This window comes from Monodelphis domestica, chromosome 5, assembly GCF_027887165.1.
Source record: "Monodelphis domestica isolate mMonDom1 chromosome 5, mMonDom1.pri, whole genome shotgun sequence".
NCBI classification, from domain to species: domain Eukaryota; kingdom Metazoa; phylum Chordata; class Mammalia; order Didelphimorphia; family Didelphidae; genus Monodelphis; species Monodelphis domestica.
In genome coordinates, this window is record NC_077231.1 from 9,788,551 (window position 1) to 9,813,001 (window position 24,451).

The 24,451-nt window shown below is 42.1% G+C and overlaps 1 protein-coding gene across 3 annotated transcripts in view; it reads right to left on the reverse strand.

The window, feature by feature from the left end:
- Positions 1 to 24,451, reverse strand: part of TAFA5 (TAFA chemokine like family member 5) — a 550,906-nt gene that overhangs the window by 224,761 nt on the left and 301,694 nt on the right. The gene's annotated exons all lie outside the window — the stretch shown is intronic.

Genomic DNA, 24,451 nt, shown 5'->3' on the forward strand with positions numbered 1-24,451 from the left:
CAGAGCCCCAGACAGCAGTAAAGAAATGATTCTGGATTAAATCAGGCTTGTTACTAGTGGAATAGAGGGCACTGTGTACCCACATCTATGCCTGCTCCCTCTCTTGTAAACCAGACATCCTCCCTGCCCTCCCCCATCCCACCTCCTCCTACAAGGGCTAACAAGTACAGGGTGGGCTACCATCAATCAATGACGCAATTAGCATTTATTAAAGCATTAATGATAGCAAGACAATTGCTGCCCCCAAGAAGAATACATTTCGGTGGAGGAAACCAACCGTGAGAGCCAGCTTAAATAAGTATACAGAGAATACACACAAAATGAAAACAAGGACATGTGGGGAAGAGGGGCAGAAAGTGTCAGAGAGGCAGACCCCATTGAGCAGAGAATGGAACTGCTTAGGAAAGATTTGAGAATCCAAAGCTGGGAATTCAAATCCATACTCAGCCACTCTGAGGGAGGAAAAGGAAATTACTTCCCCTAAGACAATGTGGTTTTGAAGGTCTCTTAAGATCTGTCAGCACATGTTCATGTTCATGGATGTTTTTGATGGCAAATAACCTTTTTTATTGGTTTTCCTGATCTACAGGCTTTGTTATAAATCCAGGCAAAGAAACTCAGTTACCGAAAACTGCTGATTGGAAGGGAATTAAGAGGAAGGATGAGAGCTGCCTGGTGAAATTCATCCACCAATAAACCACTTTTTTTTTTTTTAATTCGAAATGCTGCCTTTCTCTAAAGAGCAGAAAGAAACCCAGGCTGCTCATGGCAAAACATTACACCTGACTAATAAATCTAGCAGCTGTTTTCTACAATAAGACTAGGCAGAGGAAACTCTCCTAAAAGGACAGGTGCTATCACTCTCCTGAGCCCTAAAATAAAACATAACTTCCCTTGATTGGTGTCAGTAAGAAAAACTAATAAGAAGTATCTTGGTAGATAATGAGCACCCTGTCTATAGAGTGTATCACAGAGAGGAAGAATGATTACTTTAGCTCCATGACCTCTAAGGTTCATTCCAAGTCAGAGTGATACCAAAGCATTTTTATTTCCATTTTATAGAGGGAGGATAAATGATCTGAGAACATATGTTAAGTTCATAAATCTTAGGCTAGAAGACACACCTGAGAACATCTAATCTAATTCCCCTCTTCAATGGATAAGGAAACTGAGGCTTGGGTTTCACAATGAACAAATAATAGAACCTGGCCTGGGTTATGGTCTTCTATTTCCATTGAGGAATCCAGAGATATTCTGAGAAGGTATCATCAGGTCCTTTAGGGATGGACCTGGATTGTATTTACCTTTGTAGCAAAATGACCTGTGCCCAGGATACCAGTTTTGTCATGTTCATGGAATATCAGTCTTTGGAGCTGACACAGGTCTTGGACATGACTGGGGCCAATGTTCTTCCAGGGAAGGAAGCCCAAAGTAAAAGACAGGCATAGATTGGAAGTGACTAGGACTGAAGAGGGCTGGGATTAGATGCGTGAAGAGAGATAACGATGAGTCTGAATCAATGGCCATCAAGTAGGAGAGGCCAGTGAGCTCCTCTCTATTCAGGGACCCTATTTTTAGTCTTCCTAGTAAGAGAGGGCCTCTGCCTTCATATTGGTGGCTACTCTCTATCTTGCCTCTCTCCTTGAGGAGAAAGGCCTTTTCGGTCTTTTCCCACAATCTTACAGGACAAAAGGGGACAAAAGGGCTGTAGGTACCTAGTTGGACAGACTCACATCTCTGGGATTCAGATAATGCACATATTGACAGGAAGGTGAAATTATATAATTGAAAATCTGTTACCCTAAAAAAAAAAAGAAAAGAACTACAAATCCCAGGAGCCCACTGACTTCCTATCATTAGAAACTTCCTGTAGACAGGGAATAAATATCCAGTGAGAAGTCCTACCTGTCTCTTCTTTGGGCATGCAGTCAGTGGTGATGGTGGTGAGTGGGGATTTTGAAAATGGCTAACCAGTCATGGGCATGTGGTTTTTATTTTGTATCTTCTTTATTTCTTGATTCCTAATGATCATTTAATAAACCTCCTAAAATATATTTTTTATTATTTGATATTTAATTTTAATTTTTACAGAATGGCCCTTGCCTCTGAACCTTCATATCAGGGATAGATCCCAGGTGTCAACTTGAAATCTGGAGACCCCAATTCTGTCCCTGTCCCTTGAGAATTCAGCCTGAGGGTAGTCCCAGATTTAGCCATTTCAGACTGAATAGTAGACCTTAAGGTACATAACAGTGCTAGTTGGGTGAAACTAGTAGATCTTAATCAAATGTTAAGCACCCTTTTATCCTGTTTCTCCCATTGTATCAAAGTCTTCTCCCAGGTAGCCCAGCCCTTGGCTGGAATATTTCCCTTTGAGTATCTATTATAAGTAGAACACACCCTGATACCCCAATCTCTGGCTATGGTTTCTTTCCCAAACGTGTTTGTACCTTGTCTATGTGGTTTGGACCTTTCCTTTCCTTGTAGCCAAGGTAATGTCAATCAATCATACTTCCCTGTCCTTAGTTCCCCAAATGGCATATAAGTTCCCAAATTCTATTGTTCTTCAGAGAATCTTCTAGCGTGGCAATCCTCTCAGAGATATTGTTGCCAGAGTGCCAGAGCCTTTGGCTCTGTGTGGTTTTGTGGCACTTGACTCTGTGTGGTGGTTGAATATTGAACACTATCTCTTTCCTGATTAAAGACTTGGTTTTGCTGACTATTTTGGTAGTTCTGCGTTTTTCTCAGGTTAACACAGATTTGACCTATCCTATGTTAGAAAAGTCTTAGCCATTCTCAGAGCCATTTTTCCTCATCTATAACATGGAGATGATATTTTTGCTATCAGAGGCTGGGGAGAAAAGTTAATGAGATCATCTCTATAAAGTTGAGAGTTCATGTGGTGGGGTAGAGAGAAAACTGGTCTTTCTGTCAGAAGCAACTGGAATGTAAATGTTGCTCATGACAAATACTATTGTTAGTGATTCTATTTCACTCAAAGGTGTCAAACATGAGGCCCAGGCCACAGTGAAACCAATACTCTCCAGTGTGGTCTGAACTATTCATAAAAATGTAATTGGGAAACATTTATCAAAATAAATACAACCCCAGTTAAACATAGGTGATGTTAATTTATGGTGTTCTAAGTCAATATGAAGTCTCAATATATGAGGTGGGACCCTTATGTATGGTTGAGTGGCCCCACTTCCACTGGAATTTGACACCACTCAATTAATCTCCATGAACCTTAGTCATACTGTCACACGGAATCAGAGCTAGAGGACCTCAGTTCAAAACTCAGCACTACTATTTCACACGTGTGACTTTGGACAATTCATTAAGTCACTAAACACTCCTTTTTCTCATCTGTTTAAAAAAAAAGAGGAAGAATTTGACAAGTCAGCTTCTGAGATCCTTTCTGTCTCTAGAGGACAGCTATGTGGTGTGGTGGATAGAGGGATAGTCCAAGAGTCAGGAAGACTAATCTTCCCGAGTTCAAATCTGGCCTCTGATACCTAATTGTTGTGTAACCCTGAGTAAATCATTTAACCCTGTTGGTCTCAGTTTCCTCATATGTAAAATGAGCTAGAGAAGGAAATGGCAAACCATTCCAGGATCTTTACCTAAAACACCAAATGGAGTCACAGAGAGTTAGACATTACTGAAAGACTGAACAATAACCACTATCTATCAAGGAGCCAATGAGTCAATTATGGGTTAACACTATCCCTACCTCACCTTGTAAATTTTGAAATTTCTCAGACTTGTGAATGTTAAAAATTTCCACATTGAGGAATCCTCCATTAGAACAAATTCCCTACTGGAAACAGTCCCCATTTTGATGTGAGAACTTGCCAGGATCAGAAATGGGAGGACCTCTACTCCACCCATACTTAAGACTGCTTTAGGGGAGAAAACTCCTTACTAAACAATGAAAGTACTTGGACCCATGTTTATAATAAGGCAAGGAGTTCTTTGAGCCATGCCTGTTTTTTAGAATTGATACAATGGGATGCTAGGTACCTAAAAGGGTCGGGCAAGTTTTCTCTTAATGAGATTAGTTGATTCAGCTGTGTTTTCTCTGGTTAAGACATACTGAGGGGATTAGTCGACTTAGCAGGAATTCAGATGGGCAGTCCTTTGGAAAACATCTACAGTGATTGGTAGATGTAAGGACTTAGGGGAGGTGACATAGGAAAAAAAAAACCCTATATAAGAAAAAGTAGAATCTCTTGAGGGAGACAATCCTTTTGGAGAAAGCTGTTACGAGGATCGCTTGGGAAGAATCTCTTGAGAGAGGCTCTGGAGAAGGGAAGCTCTTGGAGGACAATCTCTAAGGAGGTCTCGCTGGAGCTCCTCTGAGGGGACTCTGTCCCTCTGGAGGCTCTGGAGAGAGGCCCTTTGAAACAGTCTCTGGCTGGATCTCTCTTTGAGGAGGACTCTGGCTGGAACTCTCTCTGGTGAAATCAGCTGAGAAGGAGCTGGCCTGGTGTCCCTAGAATCCTTGCTTAGACAGACCTTGTGGTGAGTGATAAAAGACTAACTGACTGATCTCTCTCTTAAGACTCAGGTCTAGACCATGTTGGCTTAAGGCTCTTTATACTTATTTCCTTTCTCTCTCTCTCTCTCTTTCTTTGATTACTCATTGTATTATTAATTAAATTCTCTATAAAACCCAGCTGACTTGGGCATATTGAATAATTGAGAATATATTCCCTGGCGACCACCTTATATTTGATTTAAAAACCAAGACACTGTAGTGAAACATATTTTCTGCAGTCACAATTTACTCATCCTCTCATATCTATCACAATTTATATCTTCCACCATTTTAACTCACTACAGTTTACAACATCAACCATTTTAATTATTACAGTTTAAGCCAAACAACTATTTTAAATCTTACAAACTTCAACTTAATCATGATGTTTCCCCAACTGCAAAATTAGATAGTTAGGCTAACATCCCTCCCAACTCTCAATCTAGACCTCTGCATTCATTTAAAAAATTCCATTAAAGTGGATGGATAGTACTGGGACCCCTGGACCATTTTCACCCGGGGCAATCAGCCGCCTGACCTCCTCCTATTGTCCACAAGGACAGGAAAGCCTTCAGAGGCAGAGAAAAGAATGCCATCCAAGGGCAATGACAAGGGGATAGGATGGAAAGCCATGGGCTTAAAATAGAGAAACCAAGAGAAATCTGATCGACCCTGGGGCTTCACCAACAAGGCTGAAGAGACAGGCTCAAGGTTCTTCAAAGGCTGACTTTTCCTTTTTTAGATCAAGTTTGAGCCTTCTTGGGTCAGACCAAAAACAAAATACCATGCTGAAGCCAGTGGTGACAGGCTACTGGCAGGGAGGGGAGTGGTTTATTCTTACAAAAATCCTTTGACAAGGAGGTGAAAATGAGTGAAGAACCTGGCAAAGACAAAGCTGGATTTGGGGGATATTGAAAGAAATAGCAACCCAACAGATGATTTAGATCAGGGTTGGATTTTTTTGTTGTTGTTGTTCATTTTAATATCATGGACCCATTTGGAAGTTTGATGAAGCTTCTAGATCCCTTCTCTGAAAAAGTTATTTAAATGTATGAAATAAATACAGAGGATTACAAAGGAAATCAATTCTGCTGAGATATAGTTATGAGAGAATCCCGGTGGAGGCTTCATTGTGTCTTTTCTAAGCTTCAGGATGTTGCTCCATCTACAAAGCACATTGATTACAATAAACCGAGCTAGATGCTGGGTACCCCATCACCCCACCCTACCTGTGGCTTCTCTCTCTAGTACCTACCAACCTGTAACTTAGAAATCTGCTCCCATATCAACAGATTTGGACAAGTTTTCCTAAAATTATTTTAGACTGATATTGGATGCTCAACAAGACCAAGGAACGTCAACTGCATCCTGTCTAAAAGTCAACAACTACCAGGTCTCTCCATTTGCAGTGGCCACTGTGAAGGTCAATGTCAGGGCAGCAGAGTGTGGGGATGTTGTGTGGTCAATCCCATCTCTCCCCAGTATACCCAGACCCCAATAAATTCTGTGGAGCCAAAGGGCCTGAGTTTACATCCATGCCACCTTCACTAATTCCAGCTCAGCCAAATCTAGTAGATCAAGTCATATCTCTCTGGATCTTTGGTTTCCTTAGCTGTTCATTAGACTAAATGATCTGTTAGGCCCTTCCAAGTTCTAAATCTTTCTCAAATTATTCATGCCCTCCCCCTAAATGGAAGAAATGCTAGAGATCACAATGAATCCTGCATCCTTTACCCTCATTTGACTGAGGAGGAAAATGAGGCCTAGACCTCTAAATGACTTGCCTGAGGCCCAAAAGGGAATGAAAAGCAAAGCTGGGATTTGAACCCTGGTCTTTGGATCTCTTTCCAGGGCAGAGAATAATAAAGATAAAATACTATGGTTTGCTTACAGAGGCAGTTTAATTCAGAATGATAAAGCCCAGATGTGCATGCAAAGTCCACCTCCACATTCTATCCCCCAGGACTGCAGGGGCTGATATGGGGCCTAAACAAAGCAATCAGGCTGGGTGGGAAGACTTGGCTCAGTCCCCAGGTGGCTCCCTCCCACCTTCAGCCCAGGGCTTCCCTAGTAAATGGCACACCCAGGCCCAAGGCATCATTTCAAGGAAAAACTCTCCTTGCAGCTCCAACCCAATGCCTAGCAACCCTGGCTCCCTCTCCCCAAAAAATCTGAGAGGGAGGGAGGAGTGTTGCCTAAAGCCTCCTCCTGGAGCTGCATTTACTGCCTCTGATGAGACACAGAGGAGCCAGTATATCTAAAACAGAGCATGAGCTATAATAAACCTTGGCATTATTTTGTACTGAAATGTGAAGGGTCAACAGGCAGGACCCCAAGTATCAAACATGGGGAGATGGGCAGTTAGCTGGGTAGAGAGGGAGACACTGGGGAAGAAAGTGAGCATGCCAAACTGCAATCATTGGATTAACAAGCATTTATTAAAGCCTACCAAAAGGCCAGTGCCTCAGTTTCCCCACATGTAAAATAAAGAGGGCAGAGAAGTTCTGAGGTCCCTTCTACCATGAGAGTCCTTCCAGATCTGACATTCTAAACTATCTAGCTAAGATGATTAGGGACAAGATAGAGAAGAGGGTAGGGGAAAGATAAAGGATGATACAACTATGGGTGACTGAAGTGCCAAAGACATTTGGTGGATCCTGAGGTACAGAAGAAGGCAACCAAGGGTATATTTCCCAAACTGTCATCCCTAGGCATGCCACAATGGGGACCTCTCCCTCAGAAATGCCTTGCAGCTTGAGTAGATATGTGACAAATACTGATGTGTTCATAAAAGATGGCAGTCATAGCCAGAATTGGAAGAGGATCAAAGGCCATGGAGCCCAACTAACCTCATTTGGCATATGAGGAACCTGAGGCTCAAGTAGGTTAAATGAAATCTTCCCCAAATCATGGCAGCTCCTTGAAGGTATGGATGGATTCTTTATTGAGTTATTCCCAGTGCCTACCATGGCCACTGCACCCAGTGGGCATTCAGTGATTGATTGACTGGCTAACTCTTCCCACTACCTCATTTTGTATCATCTAGGGGAGGCCCAAGCTCTCTTGGGGAGCATCAGGGACAGGTCCCTGTCCTATTGCCTTGCTTCTTGGTCAGCACATCTGCTGAGCAAAGGTATCCAGAGTTCCTATGGGAGTCTTTCATTCCCCCAAACCAACTTAGTGGTTCTAAAAAACAAGGATGAGGACAGAATGTTTGTCAGGAAGTATTCTAGCCCTTGGGACATGGCTGGGCTAGGAACTTAAAAGCCAGTCAAGGGAGAGATATGGGAGCAAGAACACTCAAGCATTCCTAGGCTACCCAGGGAGGTTGGTGTCCTGGCTGAGAAGGGGGCACATCTTACAAAAGCCCAGAGGTCCTGAGTTCCAGGTCCAAATAAAAGCATATAAACACAAGGAGGAGCATGTGGTCAAGGGAATTCTCTTTTTTATGAGGATCAGCCAAAGATATTGAAGTATTTATTCAACCTACCTAGAAAGGAAGACTTGGGCAGAAGGATGCTCTTTTTTAAGTAATAAAAAAGGAGAAAAGATTAGACTTATAGAAGAACAAAAAACAGTCAACAGAAACTGCATGAGCTCACTTTAAAAAAAGCTGAGGGTTCTTCAATCTCAGGTTCCTGGGTTCAAGCCTCCTGGTATATTGGAACCTTTTGGAAAGGCAGCATAGGTGAGTGATATGCTCTCTGGACTTGGATGCAAGGGGACTTGAGTGTGAATACTGCCTCAAAGCTGACTGATTCCCCCCATTCTCCTTAAGCCTCAATTATCATCATCTATTCAAAGAGGAGCTTGGACTCAATGACCACTAAGATCCCTTCTCACTCTGAATCCATGTTCCCATGAAGTGGCAGAGGTGTCAGTTCCAAGCCAATATGAGAATTCTCCACAAATGGAACTAAAGGGGAACCCTCTCCCCCGAATGGAACTGAAGGGGAACCCTCTCCCCCATTAACTGAACTAGTCAGTCTTGGAGACGCGTAATAAAAGATTCTTGCCTTGGCTGGAAGTTGGACCATTGGCCCTCAGAGACGTGAAGTCCATCATTGGAGAAAGGATTCCTTGGACTCTGGAACCCAGGCTACTGAGGGGCCCGGGGGCTTCTGGAATCCACTTCTCTGTGGAGATCTCTTCCTGCCCTTGAAAGTGATCATGAATTCTCAAGACTTAGCAATAGAGCATTAAGCCCTGGGAGAACCTGCTGGGCTGGAAAGCTTTGTACCTATCCAGAGATTATCAGCACAGTTCTGGACACAGACTCCTGGGGATCTGCATTGAATTCAGACCCAGTCACTTCAGCCAGTCCCTAACCTCATAGTTTCTGGATTTGAAGAAGAGGGTAAGAGCAGGATCATCAGCAAATGTTGGTAAAATCCTTCAAGTGCCACAAAAATATCAATGATTTTTTCTAATATTTCCTCCAAGAAAGATTCTCTTCAATAGCAACTAATGAAAAAACGTACAAAGACTTGAGGGAGGGAGAGGGGAGGAGAACCTACATGCGCTAGGATGTGCCTGATATCAGGAAGTCCCTTCCCACTCCATCCATCCTTCTGAACTCCAGAGCCCTTTCCAAGGCTGACAGTGCCTGTCTAAGGGGGCCAGAGGTTCTCTGCTCAGGAATCCCAGGTGGGGAACGAAAAGCAGAAAGGGAGGCCCGACAAGTTGCAGCTCCCCGTCTGGGAGGGCAGTTGGGAGAGCCACCAAGCATTTGCAGCAGCCTTTCTGACGGTGACAGTAGCTGAGATGCAGAAACACGCACGCTCTCCCGCAGTGGCCAGGTCGTCTGTCACTGTCGCCAGGGTGGCTTTGAAAAAGGAAGGCATCAGAGGACAAAATGGCACCATTAGAAACAATCGCTGCCTAATCATGGCCATTCACACAAGCCTGTCAAGGCCTGACAGAGAGCTCGCCCTCGCTGTTCCCACAGCCCCAAAGGAGGCCTGAGCTGAAGACCTGTGGGGTGCTGTGGAGAGGAGTGGGGGGCCCGGTGTGTGCCCAGGAAGGTGGCTGTGTTTGTAGGTGGAAGGATAGAAACAAAGGAACTATTAGGCAGTTCCAAGCACTGATCTTTCCTGTGTGCCTCGCTCCGTGCTGTATACCACAAACAAAACATTCTTCTGAAGTCCCAAGAGGGACAACACTCTCAGCTGGAACAGAGCAGCAGGCAAAGAACCCAGGAGAGAGAGCATTGAACAATGCACTGCATTCTGAGAGGGTCAGCGTCCAGGATGGGGAGGAGAGCTCCTTGTGACAATGAGGCCCTGAGCCATGGATCAAACATTAGAACTTGGACCTCCAAAGAGGGCAATCTGGAATGATACCCAAAGGGCCACAAAAGAATCTTTTGATCCAGTACTACCGCTAGGGGGTTTGGATCCCAAAGAGATTAAAAAAATGGGGAAGGACCTGCTGTGCAAAAATATTTATAGCTGCACTTTGTGGTGGTAAAGAATTGTACGATGAGGAGACATCCCTCAACTAAGGAATGGCTGAACAAATGGTGGCATGGGAAGGTGACGGAATACTCCTGTGCTGTGAGGAGTGATGAACAGGACGGCTTCAGAAAGACCCACACGAAGTGATGCAAGTCAAAGAGGCAGAACCGGGAGGGCCTTGTACACAGTAACTGAAAGTTCATCTGTGATAGACAGCAATACAATGACCCAGGACACTCCTGAGGGACTGATGAAAAAGAAAGCCATCCACCTCGAGAGAAAGAATGGTGGCAGTCAGAATGCAATGGAAAATATAGAATTATAGAGGATGTATCACTTGATTATTTGGGTATATGATTGGGGCTTTTGGTTTTATGTGATAATACATGTATAAGCCAGACTGAATTGCTTGTCAGCTCTGAGAGGGGGAAAGGAAGAAGGGAGAGAGACAACATGGATTATATGAAAACTTATTTGAAAATTTGTTATCAAAAATAATTTAAAAAGCTAGCATCTGTAGAGTGAAGCCTGGGCGTAAAAAAGATGACTTGTATTTTTTCATTAGGTCCACACAGCACTGGGCACACTACTAGTATTCCCATTTCATAGATGAGAAAATGGAGGCAAAGGAGTAGGAGGTGTCTGAGGCAGTATCCAGGTCTTTCTGAATCCAGGTCTGGGGCTCCAGCCATTGAAGGGATTCATGATACAAACCAGGTTAAGAACCTCATGGAATCAAATGTTCCTCCCAACTCTAATATTCTATAATTCAGTGAAGGACTATAGAAATTTTCTACATGAGAAGATGGGCATTGAGGACCTCCAGTATGTTTCAAGTAGGGCTGCAACAATGAGAGAAGCCTTGGACCCTAGGCTTGATATGGAGGAGTTCAAGAACTTGGAGATGGTTCATGATTGGTCAAGTAAAACTATGGGGGGATGGCAATCATCTGAAGATGTAATTATACAGAAAACTATGCCAAGCTTATTTCTATCTGTCAGGTCTTTCTCTGGAGGTAGACATCTGCAAGTCATTCTTCAAACAATAATGTTCTTTTTTCTGTGTAGTGTTCTGCTCCTTTCATTCATAATTTCACACAAGTCTTTCTATGTGTTTCTAAAATTAACTTGCTCATCATTTCTTACAGCACAGTATATGCCATCACAATCTTAGCTCAACACCACAACTTGTTTGGCCATTTCCCCAATTGGACATCCCCATAATTTCCAGTTTTTTGTCATCACAAAGAGAGCTGCTGTCAATATCTTAGAATATATATCCAATGATGCCTTCTCCAGTGGGGGAGGAAAAGAAGGGAGTTACCTGGGTATTTTAAGGTAATGAACAAACAAATAAATAAGTAAATTTAAAAAAATAAATAAATAGTTGATGGACCTATAGTGGCTAGGGATCCGACTTGGATTATCTGAGCAAAAAGGGAGGAATTAGGGTTAATGGGGACAAGCTTCAGAAAGTCTGATTTCAGCTACACAAAAAGGAAAGGAGGAAAATCCTGAGCATCAGCTAAAAGTACTGGGGGAGGGATCAGGGAGTCTCCCTTCAGTGGAAGGCTACAAACGAAGGTTGAACTGTGACCGTGGAGATCATCTGGTTCATTTTATAGATAGGGAAACTGAACCTCAAAGACGGAGAACAATTCATTCCAGGTAGCAAAGCCTTTCTGCCTGTTTCATTTTTAACCAGTTTGAAAAACACTGAAAGGGGAGCACTGAGTGTTTGAAAAGTATGTGATAATGGACATGGGACTCTAACTGGAGGTAGACCAAGAAGGACTTTAAATGTCCAATAAACAAATTTATTTTTTAACCAAGGGGTAGTAGGGGGCCGTTCACAGTTCCTGAGCAGAGGACAGGAAGTCATCTCTGAGCTTTAGGAGTCTTAAATTGGCAACTTAGAGATTGAGAAAACATAGAGAGGAGAACATGGAGGCCTGGGTGCCCACTGGGTGGTTTTTGTTATAATTCAGGTGTGAGGTAGTGAGGCCTTGGACTCTAGTCCTGGAATGTTCTCCCTCCTCATCTCCATCTCCTGGCTTCCTTCAAGTCTCAGATAAGACCTCCCTTTCTGTGGAAAGCCCTTCTGACCTCTCTGAATTCAGTGCCTTCCTCTACCAATCTCCAATTTATCTTCTCCATATTTGTTTTTACACAGGTTTTTGCATATCACCTCCCTCGTTAAATTGCAAGCTCCTTAAGGCCAATGACTGTCTTTTGCTTTTCTTCATATCTCTAGGGCTTAGACACAGTGGTCTTAACAAGTGCTTATTGACTGACCGAGTCAACTACGGTGGTCATTGCAAGAATAGAGAGAAGGTGACCAGTGCAAGAGATGTTAAGACAAATATGATTTGATGTGGTACCTGGGTGTGGAGGCAAGCGGAATATAACGGGTTGAAATGGACTGAAAAATGGCTCAAATTATAGGCATCCTTCCTTCCTGACTCTTGGCAACATTCTAAAGAGGAGCATTTGGGACCAAGCTGGGTCGCTGGTAGGTGAGACATCCCTGATCTTCTTTGTTTCCTCAGTCCTTGGCATGGTACCAGGAAGGCCAAACAATGGACGACAGATGAAAAAATGTCCTGTGTACAAGGGCCTGGTTTTAGCACCAGCCATAAACATGATTAAATATAGAAATATATCATTAATCAGTGACATATATTATTAATTATTGCCCAGCAAACATGTGCTGGAGGAGATCATTAGAGTTCAATTAGCAAAAGAAGCGGTAGCAAAGTTTTTTAGACTTAGTGCCCTTCCCCAAGGAGGCATGAGGCCTTGATGGAGAGACCCTCCTGGAACAGGATATGTGCTGAGGAAAGATGCTGCCTAGAATCAGAGACCCTTACAAATGGTAAGGACCTCACAGGACATCCAGTTCAACCCACGCCAAGACAATACCCATGCATCATACCTGGCAAGTGGACACTCGGCTTCAGCTAGGAGACCTCTAAAGATGAAGAACTCACTACCTTACAAGGGTAGCCTATTTTTATTCTAGGACAACTCTGGTGAGAAAGCAACTACTGTCCCCATTCCTCCACGCACACACCTAAAGTTGCCTCCACTGACCCTAATTCAGCCCTCTGGGTCTAAGCAGAACAAGAGTCAGCACCCTTCCCCATCACAGTCATTCAAATAAGCAGGTTATCATTGCCTTTCACCCCAAGCCTTCTCTTCTCCATGATAATAATGCCCTGTTGCTCCAAAAGACCTTCATCTTGTATGGATCCAAGGCCCTTCACCATCCTAGTCACCGTGTTTCTTCCCAGGAGGCTCTCCTGATTATCAAATCCTTCCAAATTGTGAGATTCCAAATGAGACAGAAGGCGAAGGAAGGTGGCCTTGTAGTCCCAGATCTCAAATTATACTATAAAGCAGTGGTCATCAAAACAATATGGTACTGGTACAAGATAGAAAGGAGGATCAGTGGAATAGATTCGGGGTAAGTGACCTCAGCAAGACAGGCTATGACAAGCCCAAAGATATCAACTTTGGGGACAAAAATCCACTATTTGATAAAAACAGCTGGGAAAATCGGAAGACAGTGTGGGAGAGATTAGGTTTTGATCAACATCTCACACCCTACAGCAAGATAAACTTAGAATGGGTGAAATAAAGAAGGAAACTATAAGTAAATTAGGTGAACACATAATAGTATACATGTCAGATTTTTGGGAAAGATTTTTAAGACCAAGCAAGAGTTAGGAAAAACAAATCACAAAATGTAAAATAAATAGTTTCGATTACATTAAATTAAAAAGGTTTTGTACAATCAAAACCAATGCAACCAAAATTAGAAGGAAATCAACAAATTGGGAAAAATCTTCATAACTAAAACCTCTGACAAAGATCTAATTACTCAAATTTATAAAGAGCTAAATCAATTGTACAAAAAATCAAGCCATTCTCCAATTGATAAATGGGCAAGGGATATGAATAGGCAATTAATTTTCAGTTAAAGAAATCCAAACTATTAATAAGCACATGAAAAAGTGTTCTAAATCACTTATAATCAGAGAGATGCAAATCAAAACAACTCTGAGGTATCACCTCACACCTAACAGATTGGCTAACATGACAGCAAAGGAAAGTAATGAATGCTGGAGGGGGTGTGGCAAAGTAGGGACATCAATGCATTGCTGGTGGAGTTGTGAATTGATCCAACCATTCTGGAGGGCAATTTGGAACTATGCCTAAAAGGCGCTAAAAAACTATCTGCCCTTTGATCCAGCCATAGCACTGCTGGGTTTATACCCAAGAGATAAAGAAAAATATTTGTACAAGAATATTCATAGCTGCGCTCTTTGTGGTGGCCAAAAATTAGAAAATGAGGGGATGCCCTCCAACTGTGGAACAGCTGAACAAATTGTGGTATCTGTTGGTGATGGAATACTATTGTGCTCAAAGGAATAATAAAGTGGAGGAATTCCATGGAGACTGGAACAACCTCCAGGAAGTGATGCAGAGTGAGAGGAGCAGAACCAGGAAAACATTGTACACAGAGACTGATACACTGTGGTACAATCGAATGTAATGGACTTCTCCATTAGTGGCGGTGTAATGTCCCTGAACAACTTGGAGGGATCTATGAGAAAGAACATTATCCACATCCAGAGAAAGAACTGTGGAAGTAGAAACACAGAAGAAAAACAACTGCTTGATCACATGGGTCAGGGGGTATATGACTGGGGATGTAGACTATAAATGATCACCCTAAAGCAAACATCAACAACATAGAAATAGCTTCTGATCAAGGACACATGTAATACCCAGTAGAAATGCATGTCAGCTATGGGAAAGGGGTGGGGGGAGGAGAGGGAAAGAATAGGATTCTTGTAACCAAGGAATAATGTTCTAAATTGACTAAATAAAATTAAAATAATAATAATAAGATGGAAGACTCTAGATGTGGTCTAACAAAGGCGAAGAACAAAGGAGATCACCAAGGTTTTTGGACCTTGCACTACCACTTAACTTAGCATCAAGTTTTCCAGGTGCCTAAAGACCTGATTGGTGAATTCATCTTGAGGTTGGGGGATCTACTAAAACCTTCAGATATTTATCCTTTTTTACCTTTTTTAAATTAAGAAGTATTTATTTTCTCTAACCCACTCCACAAACCTCTCCCAATGTTTTCTTCAGATGAACTGTTGTGTCGAGTTCTAAGCACACATGCACTCACAGTTACTAAGATCTCCTAATAAGTAAATGATATTTAAATATACCAAAAACACTGATTCCATCAGTATGAGCATTCCCTTCTCCCTCAACCAACAGAAATCCCTGCCTAGAATAAAAATGTGATTCTGATGAGCTACTGTGGCCAAAATAATTAATGGCTAGCATCCTGAGGATAAGAAGAACTTACTGCTAACAATAGTAATAGTAACAGAAGTAACAATAAAAATGAGGTAGTGGCGTGTGGTTGTATTTGGAGTCAGGCAGGTCTGGGCTCACATCTTCTCTCAGACATTAACTCTGTTACCTTGAGAAACTTGGGTAATCTTCAGTCTCAATTTCCTCATCCATAAAGTGATTGTGAGATTCAAATGAAGTAACATGGAAGTGGGGCATCTAGGTGGTTCAGTAGATTGAGAGCCAGGCCTACAAGTTAAAATCTGGCCTCAGACATTTCCTAGCTGCGTGACTCTGGGCAAGTCATTTAACCCCCATTTTCTTAGCCCTTACCATTCTTTTGCTTTGGAATCGAAATACATTATTGATTCTAAGATGGAAGGTAAGGACTTTTCAAAAAATAAGAAATAACATGGATGTGCTTTGCAGACCTTAAAACTACTCTTAAAGTGTTAGCTGATATTATTATTATTAATGACTGCATGATTCCTTATAAATTAATATTTATCATTCATTGGATTTTTAGCAAAGTATTATAAAGATGGAGAAACTTGGGGTTCAAAAGTAGAATGATTTGCCCAAGAGCAATGTCTTGACCTTGGGTCTCTTGTTTCTTGCCTGGTTCCACACTGCTCCAAATGTAGCCAGACTGTATTCTCCTTGTCTTCTCTTATCTTCTCCTTTCATTCTAAGCAGGAATGTTAACTGTCTCCTGAGCCAAACTACAACCAGAATAACCAGTGAATGTTTGCCATTAGCAATGCTCTGAGAAGAAAGTGGCACATGGTAGGCCCTTAATAACAGCTGGTTAAATTGAAGTCAGGAGAGGTTCCTCCACACTGACTCTACTCTTGATTAGTTACTACCTCTGTGACCTTGGTCAAGACCTCTTCTCTCTTTGGACACATCTTCTAAATCCTCTCCTTGTCCTGACATGCTAGGCTCCAGACCTTAGCTCAGGAATGGAAGAACCCAACCAAGGATCAAACTACAGTGAAGGGTCTTTAGGAAGGCAACACCAGTAAAACCCATGAGTTTAAAGAAAAGAAAATTATAATGAAGGTCCTTCCTGTCTAATTAATTCCTCATTGATTGGCTAGATTGGGACAAGGTCTCCAATAGTGTTGTGGGTCAATGAGAACAAGCCAAGTGAACTCGAGTTTTCCAAGAATGACTCTTCTAATGATTTGGGTCTCTCCATTTATATTGTGATTTCCTAATGTATTTGGTGACAGTATCAGGACATACATTTTACTTTGCCTAATATGGGGATAACAATAAAGGTGAATAATTAGCTTAAAACCACAGTCTCAGAGATGGGCTTAGATTTCTGATGACTGTTAGAGCAACAGGTGCCCTGCCAGGCCAGGTACTCTATTTGTATGTATATCTTCTCCCATACACATATATGCATAGACGTGTCTATGAAACAAAAGGCATTCCTTCCCCCAACTTCCTTTGCTTCTGCTCTCTTCTGGTGTCCAAAATTAGCATAAGTTGACCATTAGTCCATTCTGCCCCCTAGTAAGTGTGTCCTCAAATATTGGCAGTAATCGTTCCAAGAAAACCATTTTGGTTTGCTTTGCTTTGTGTTTATTTCCTGCTATTTGGAAACTCATCTCTTAACCTCAAACACAGGAATTGAGTCTATAATTACAAAGGGTCTTGGGCTTTTGAATGTAGTAGTGATTATCTTGTCTGAGGTCATTAATGTTCATGTCACTGACCCACTTTGGAAGTCCAGCGAAGCCTATGAACCCTTGCAAGAGTTAGGCTTTTGGCCTTTCACTTATAAGGGAAGTAAATGCTAAATCTCAGTGAAAGGTTAGTCACAATAATGATGTGATTCTTCAGTCAAGACCATGGACACCTTGGGGAGTTAAGAACCCCTGATCCATCTGTGCACTTTTCCAGATGAGACCACTAAAATGCTGAGGTGAGTGAGAGAAAAAGAAAGGACTGGAATCTGGGTCACTTGACTCCAGATCCAGGATGTCAAGAGCGGTAGATACCATGAAATTGCATCCAGTGCTCTAAAAACAGTGCCAGGAAGAAGGCAGGGGTGCGCATGGACTCTAGACAAGGCCCTCTGAGCTGAGTGACCTGGATAGCTCACTCCCTTCATTCTGCCTCAGTTTGAACATTTAGGATTGATTTAGGTCCCCCAAATTCACTTCTCCAGTAACCACTTGGCAGCTCTGCCTCTTGAGCTTCTTTGTTTCCTCCATCTGAGGATGGGTGAAACCAGAGTGAGAGCACAGAAGCAAACCCAGGAGAGCTCCAAGAATGGGGAGCAAGCCTGGATCTGAGAATGAAATGAAACAAAACAAAACAAAGGCAAAGCCTGGTCAGCCAGCAGGGTAGCAGCCCCTCTCTTGGCCCTTCTCTTGGCCTTGCTATTCTCCATGGTCCTGTCAGGAGAAAAGAGCTGCTGAGAAGCACATGGGCCCTATCCTTAAAGTCCCACTTGTCTCTGTCCGAGGCGTCCATTTGGGAGCCGAGTCTGGGCAGCAGAGGGGGTGAGAAGCCTGGGCCTCCTTCTGTTGCTAAGCAAGGCTCACCCCCTCACTCTTCGGAGTCCAAGCCCAGCCCCGCTGATCAGGATGCGCTGGCCAGTGAGAGGCCCAGCACATTCAGGGGACTCCATCAGCATGCAGGCGGCACACAGCCTGACTGCCAGGCTTGAATGCCAGCTCAGATTCAGGCTTTCATCTCCAGCTCACTCATTCAGCCCCTGAGCTGACAGCATGGCCCAGCTGGCGGATAAACACTCATACATTCTTCCTGGGCCGGCCCCCAAGGAAGCCCTGACCTGCTGGGGACCAAGGGAGGAAAGGACGTCCAAACTGGGATGAGTTAGAGTGCATGAAGGGGAAAGAATATGAGTCCTTCCAAACCCAGGAAAGGACTGTGAGCTGATGGTAAAGCACTTCTGGCCTGGCAACTTGGGTCATAACTCAGGCTGTTTTAGGGGGACAGTAGCTTCCAGAACCTACGGGGTGGCTGGGATTTCCAAGGACATTCGGATCAAACTGCACAGGGGGCAGAAAATCCCCTGTATACACACTGCAAATATGACAAAGTGAAGAAATTGCTTTCTCAAGAAAACACTCCTTTGTAAAAACTCATGAACTGGATCATGCACTTGTTAGGGCAGCCGGTACATCTTTGGTCCTGGCTCTTTTGTGCTCAGGATCATTTTTCTGGGCCTCAGTATCCCTGGCATTAAATTGGGGAAAAACTAGACGATTCCTAGTATTTCTGCTTGGAATCCTTGGACCTTGAAGGCCTGGAAAAAACAGAGCTCAAGGTCACAGAAGGAGGAGAGATTTAAACCCTAATCTCCTCTGTCCCAAGTCATGCCATTCTCTCTTCCATATGCTCCCATCCTGGGGAGCCAAACTTGACTTTTACGCTATTCTCTCCCACCACTCTGCCTGTTCCTCACAGATGGAATGATCTCCTTCATCATCTCTCAACATCCTGACCTTCTTGCCAGGATCACAGGATCCTAGAATGTTAGAAATGCAAGGAAAATTCGAGGTCACTGAAGTCCAGAGGAAGAGAAAAGATTTGCCCAAGATTACCTTGGCTTCCAGGTGGTTTCCAGGAAAAGACCTATGAAGAGGAAGGAACCAAGAAACCTCTGACCCTTGCTTGAGTGCTGCCTCTCCTGGGAAGGCTTTGGTGGTTCTTCCCAGCTATTAATGCTCTCTAACTCCTCAAATTGCCCCATCTTTACCCTTCTGTATACCTAATATATCCCATAGTAAAATGTAATCTTGACAATGAGGCTGGAATTACTTTTATTTTTGTGATTAGCATCCAGAAAAGGTTTTGGCCTGACAATTACTGTTTGGAAATGAATTCAATTGACAAGGAACAATCTGAGTCACCCAAGCACTTCATGTTTCCGAGAACGGCCAACTGGACCTGTGGACCATCTGGGTATGCTGAAGTTGCAGCACACACAATTTTAGAGCTGAAAGGGACTTTTCTCACCCAGTGCCCTCATTTCACAGAGGAAGAAACCTATTTGTAGACATATGGCTGGCTGAGTACGTGAAGATGTTGCCCATGGAGGGCTTTTTGATTCCACTTTTGGCTCTTAACAGTTTCATGGGTGCCATCTGGAAAGAAGCCACTTTGGGACACAACAATGGTAGTGGTGTGAATCTGTTATCAGCTTTTCCTAGTGCCTGGTGAAGCCATGTCTATTCAGCGAGGGAGATCTCATTCTCAGTTTGGGGGGTGAGCTTCAACGAGAAAGGGTACTAGGACAAATCACTCTTTAACTTTATTCGTCTATGTGTAATGTTCCCTATTAATATTATTTCCTTCTCTCAAAGGGAAGAAGGGACAATATCGGATTTATAACTTATAGCTAGAGTCAAACATAGTACAATTCAGATACAAAGATCACAAAGAAACATTCCTGTCCACAGCATCCTAGATCTAGTCAAATGTCATCATTTTATCAGAGAAGAAATCAAACTCCAGGGAGGCAGACTTGGGTAACACAATAGAGGGCTAGAAGTCCTTCTAAGGGGTGTTTAGGTTTTAAGATAATAAGACATTAGGATGGATTCTATATGCCTATATTTTCTTTACATGTAACACTCTCAATAACTCATCTCTGTTCAACAGGGCTCATTCAGACCAGAAAATGTAATATACTCCCAGATTGTCTCCAAATGTGTAGACCCATTAAGAAGAGGCACATACTATATATATAGTTGTTTCATAAACACTGAGGACTAGGAGGAGGTCAAAATTCATAAATATAAAACTGATATGAGTCTTAGAGGCCCAACTAGTCCAACTCCCTCATTTTGAAGAGAAGGAAACTTAGGGAATGTAGGTTAAGTGTTTTCTCCAAGATCACAGTGGCAGATCAAGGATACAAAACTCAGCCATCTAACTCCAAATTCAACAGTCTTTTCTCATGGGTGACCTTTGATGGGTTCACTTATTTGTCAGTACTAATAAAAACGGAAATGGAGGTTGTCTTTCAAATATCAAATGCCTAGAGTTATTCAGGCCAGAGGAGAGAACAAATGATAGAAGTGCAAAAGTGAGGGTATCATTCAAACATTGCTTCAAGCATTTACAAAGTTAGCACATGCTTGAACCCAGGATGCACCACCAGAGGCAATGGGATGGAGGTGAAAAAAAGACAGACAGATTTGATATCATTTCCTAATCACAATGCCTGATGCTGCCTCAAAAAGGTGATAATTCCCATTCCATGGAAGTCTTCAATAAGAAGTTAGATGATCCAAAAGTGGGCATGTTAGAGATATCATTCTTGTGCAGAAAGTAGATGGACTATAGATTTCTGAGATCCTTTCAGACTCCTAACATCTGTGTCACGACTTAATTGCCTTCATAATTTAGTGGTGAAAATGTGAGGAGGCAGGAAGGGAAGACAGATAGGGTTTGTATAGAATATTATTTCTTAGTATTTGATTTCTATTAAAGCCTATTTTAGTATGAATGTTTACTATCAAACTCTCTATCAGACTTAGAATTAAAGAGAGACAATTAACACTCACTATAGATCACTAAAACCAATCCTCTAGTGAGGTTATTACTGAGATTAGCTGAGTATTATTGTTGCATGAATGCCTGAGAATTGGAAGAAGGAAAAGAGTGTAAAAACAATGTGTTCTATTGGTACTACAGCAAGAGAGAATTTAACATGGCCCAGATTGGAAATTACCAAGGAAATAGGAACATCCTAAGTTTGACAGTAAGGGAGCTGTGCTAGAAAGATTATGACCTTAATCTCACTTCTCAGCTTAAAAATTCTGTGGCTCACCATTGCCTAAAGAGTCACTCTCTAAACTCTTTTGTCCAGCACTCAAGGCTTTTCACAATCAGTCACTACACCCCCTTTTCATCCATATCTCTGATGACTATCCATGTTCTCTCTGCTCCTGCCAAAACAGTCTGTTTTCATCCTGTACATGAGCACATGAGCCATGAGCCTTGAAACTGTTGTGCCATGTTTGGAAGTCATTTGTCCTCTTTATCTTCTGGATTCTTTCAAGTCCACCCACCCTCCAAAGCCATAGCTTTAGGAAGTCTTCCTGGATCCTCCTAAGATCTCCCATCCATTAACCCTGAACTGTTCTGATGCTCTTATTCTAGACCATCTACAATGGACTGATGGATAAGGATGCTTCATCCTACTCCTTGACAGTGCCTTGGGACCAAGAACCCTGCCACCATCTTACCAATGAAAACAATATGGTAAGGTCTAGGATACAGGATTAAAACTGAGGCAGATCTGGTATCCATAACTGCTTCTAACACCTCTTATCTGAGCAACCCTGAGCAAATCACTGAATCTTTGCATGCCTCAGTTTCCTCATTGTAAAAATGAGATGATTGGATTCTACAGCCTCTCGGATCCATTCCAGCTCTAAACCTATGATCCCAAGTCTTTTTAAGAAACTATATTATGGTTTCTCTTTTGTCTCATTCACACTCAATATCCTATCATACTTATGCATATGCTGCATTTCCCCTAGTAGGTCTATTAGTTCCTTGAGAACTAATATGTATTATTAGTATAGAACAAGTATGTAATTTTTCACTTACATATACTTGGAGCCAAGGCTTGAGCACTACATTAAAAAAAAAAAAAAAGGTTTACTGAATTGAATTAAATTTGAGCTGGAAAGGACTTCAGAGAGTACCAAAGCCCATCTGCTTATTTTACATCTGAGGAAAGCAAGGCATAGAGAAGGGGAACAATTAGTCCAAGGTCACCCAGACAGTAAAGTATATACAAAATATATAATACATTGTACATACCAAATGAATACAAGGGAGTTTGAGAAGGGAGTAGGTGGCAGGAGGGAAATCTAAAATGACTTGATATATAAAATTATGCTTGAAACGAGGGATTCCAAGGAGCATCCAGATTTAGGAATAAGAGGGTACCAGGTGAGGGGTGCAGGCAATTCAAAGGCACAGAGATAAGAGATAAGGAATCTTTAGAGATACATAATAAAATCAAGGAATGCCCCATCATGGGCACTAGAATTAGCTGCAGATGACATTTGGCCATGGCCAAAAATAAAGTCCCCACTCAAAAGGCAACAAGGAGTCTTACTAAGGATCATGGGACTGCCAGAACAGAAAAAGCAAGCACAGTCCCTCTCACTCTAACTCCAAATATTTAGGGAAGAAACTGAGGCTCAAAGAGGGGAAGGGTTGGATCCAAAGCCACATATGATGACAGTGACAGGATCTGGGAGAAGGTTCTGCAATTCCAAATCCAGCATGCTTTCCTCCACAGTAGGAGATGACAAGAAAATGCTATGAGCTCCAGAGGAAAAGCTGAAATACTCTGAACAATGTCAGTTTCTGAAGAAAGTTCTGGGCGATGCAAAGACAATGAGAATAGGGGGGATTCGAAAGACGTATTGATGGGCAGCCGCAGAAGCTTGCTCTGCCTCTGACATTCATTAGCTGTGTAACCCTGGGCAAGTCACTTACCTGCTGTCTGCCTCAGTTTCCTCAACTGTAAAGTGGGACAATAATAGTACCTACCTCCAAGAGTTGTTGTGAGGACTAGACAACATTTATCAAGCATTTAGTACAATGACTGCAGCATAGTAGGAGTTGAATAAATGTTTGTTTTCCTTCCCTCCCTTCTTTCTTCCTTTTATGGGTCCCATGCTTCTCATAATTAAAACTGCTGTAGTAGCAAAGGAAGTTTTGAGAAAAGGGTTTTGCATTCATCTTTTAATAAGTGGGCTTTACTTTTCTGCAGAGGGTCAAAAAACAGAAGGGCATCATACAAGTAGTGCGCTAAAGCCAGTTCAAATGAGCTCAATGGCCAAATTTTCTGTGTGAACATTTCCACAAAAGAAACCATCAAACATTGCATATCAGAGTTTAATTATTATTATTATTTTTTTTTGGTTCTCCAGACTTAAGCAAGAGCTAGAAGAAAAAGAGCTGAGCTTCTACACATTTTTTAGAGAGTTAAACATTTACCTGTACGCCCTGGTCTAGTGGTTTTTCACCATTCTTTCAAAGACAATACAAGTGTTTGCTTAAGAATGATTGAAACTCAGTTTGAAATATGCTTTGAAGCTTTGGAGGCCTTTGTTTGGGGCCAATCATTGGAGACTGGCTCCCTCTTCCTATTTTTCCTCTCTGGTCTTTCTTCTTTCCTCTTCCCTGCTAAACTGTATTATTCATCTTCAAGAATATGTTGACAAAGGCTTCTCCAATTAATGGAGGGGGTTGGTAAACTCTCCTTTCTCTCAATTCACTAACAGGATATAATAAAAATTTACTATAAAAAGACAAGAAAAGAAATGGGATTTACCCCAATCTAGTGACAGCCCAGGTACTAAGCTAAAGGTATTGTGAATCCCCATGTTTAGGAATACTAGGAAGATTTCATAAGGATTATGTCTTATGGGATAATGGAATATCAGGCAACTACTGACTCCTCCTGGGATTTCCTTGATCTAGCCTCAGGTGCCTATCACAATGTTCTGTGCAAACACCTATTTTATAAGCACTAGAATAAAATCTTTTAGAGATGATTTGTAGACATAGCTGATAAGAGTCCCCATTTACACACACAAAAAAGCTCACAATAGCATTTTTTGTGCTTATAAAAAAAAGGAAACAAAGTAGATGCCCATTGATTGGGATGGGGCTAACCAAACTGAGATTTATGAAGGGAATGGACTATTACTGGGCTGTAAGAAAAGAAAAATATAATGAATACAGAGAAGATCCATCTGAACTGATGCAAAGTCCAAAGAAAATGACAGAGACAATGACTACAGCAATGGCCATGGAAGAGCAACCCCAAATCAGAAATGAATGGGATAAAATGATAAAGAACAAGCTTGTTCCCAAAGACTTAAGAGAAGACTCATCTCTCCAGTGCTTTAAAAGGTCAAGGTCTATGGGAGTGGAATATTGGATGTGACGTTGAACTCCATTTTTCCGATTCATGCATTCAATTTTTCCATCTACTTATTTCTTCCTTCATTTCTTCATTTGTTTGTTTTCTCTTCTTCCCATCAAGAAATTCTTT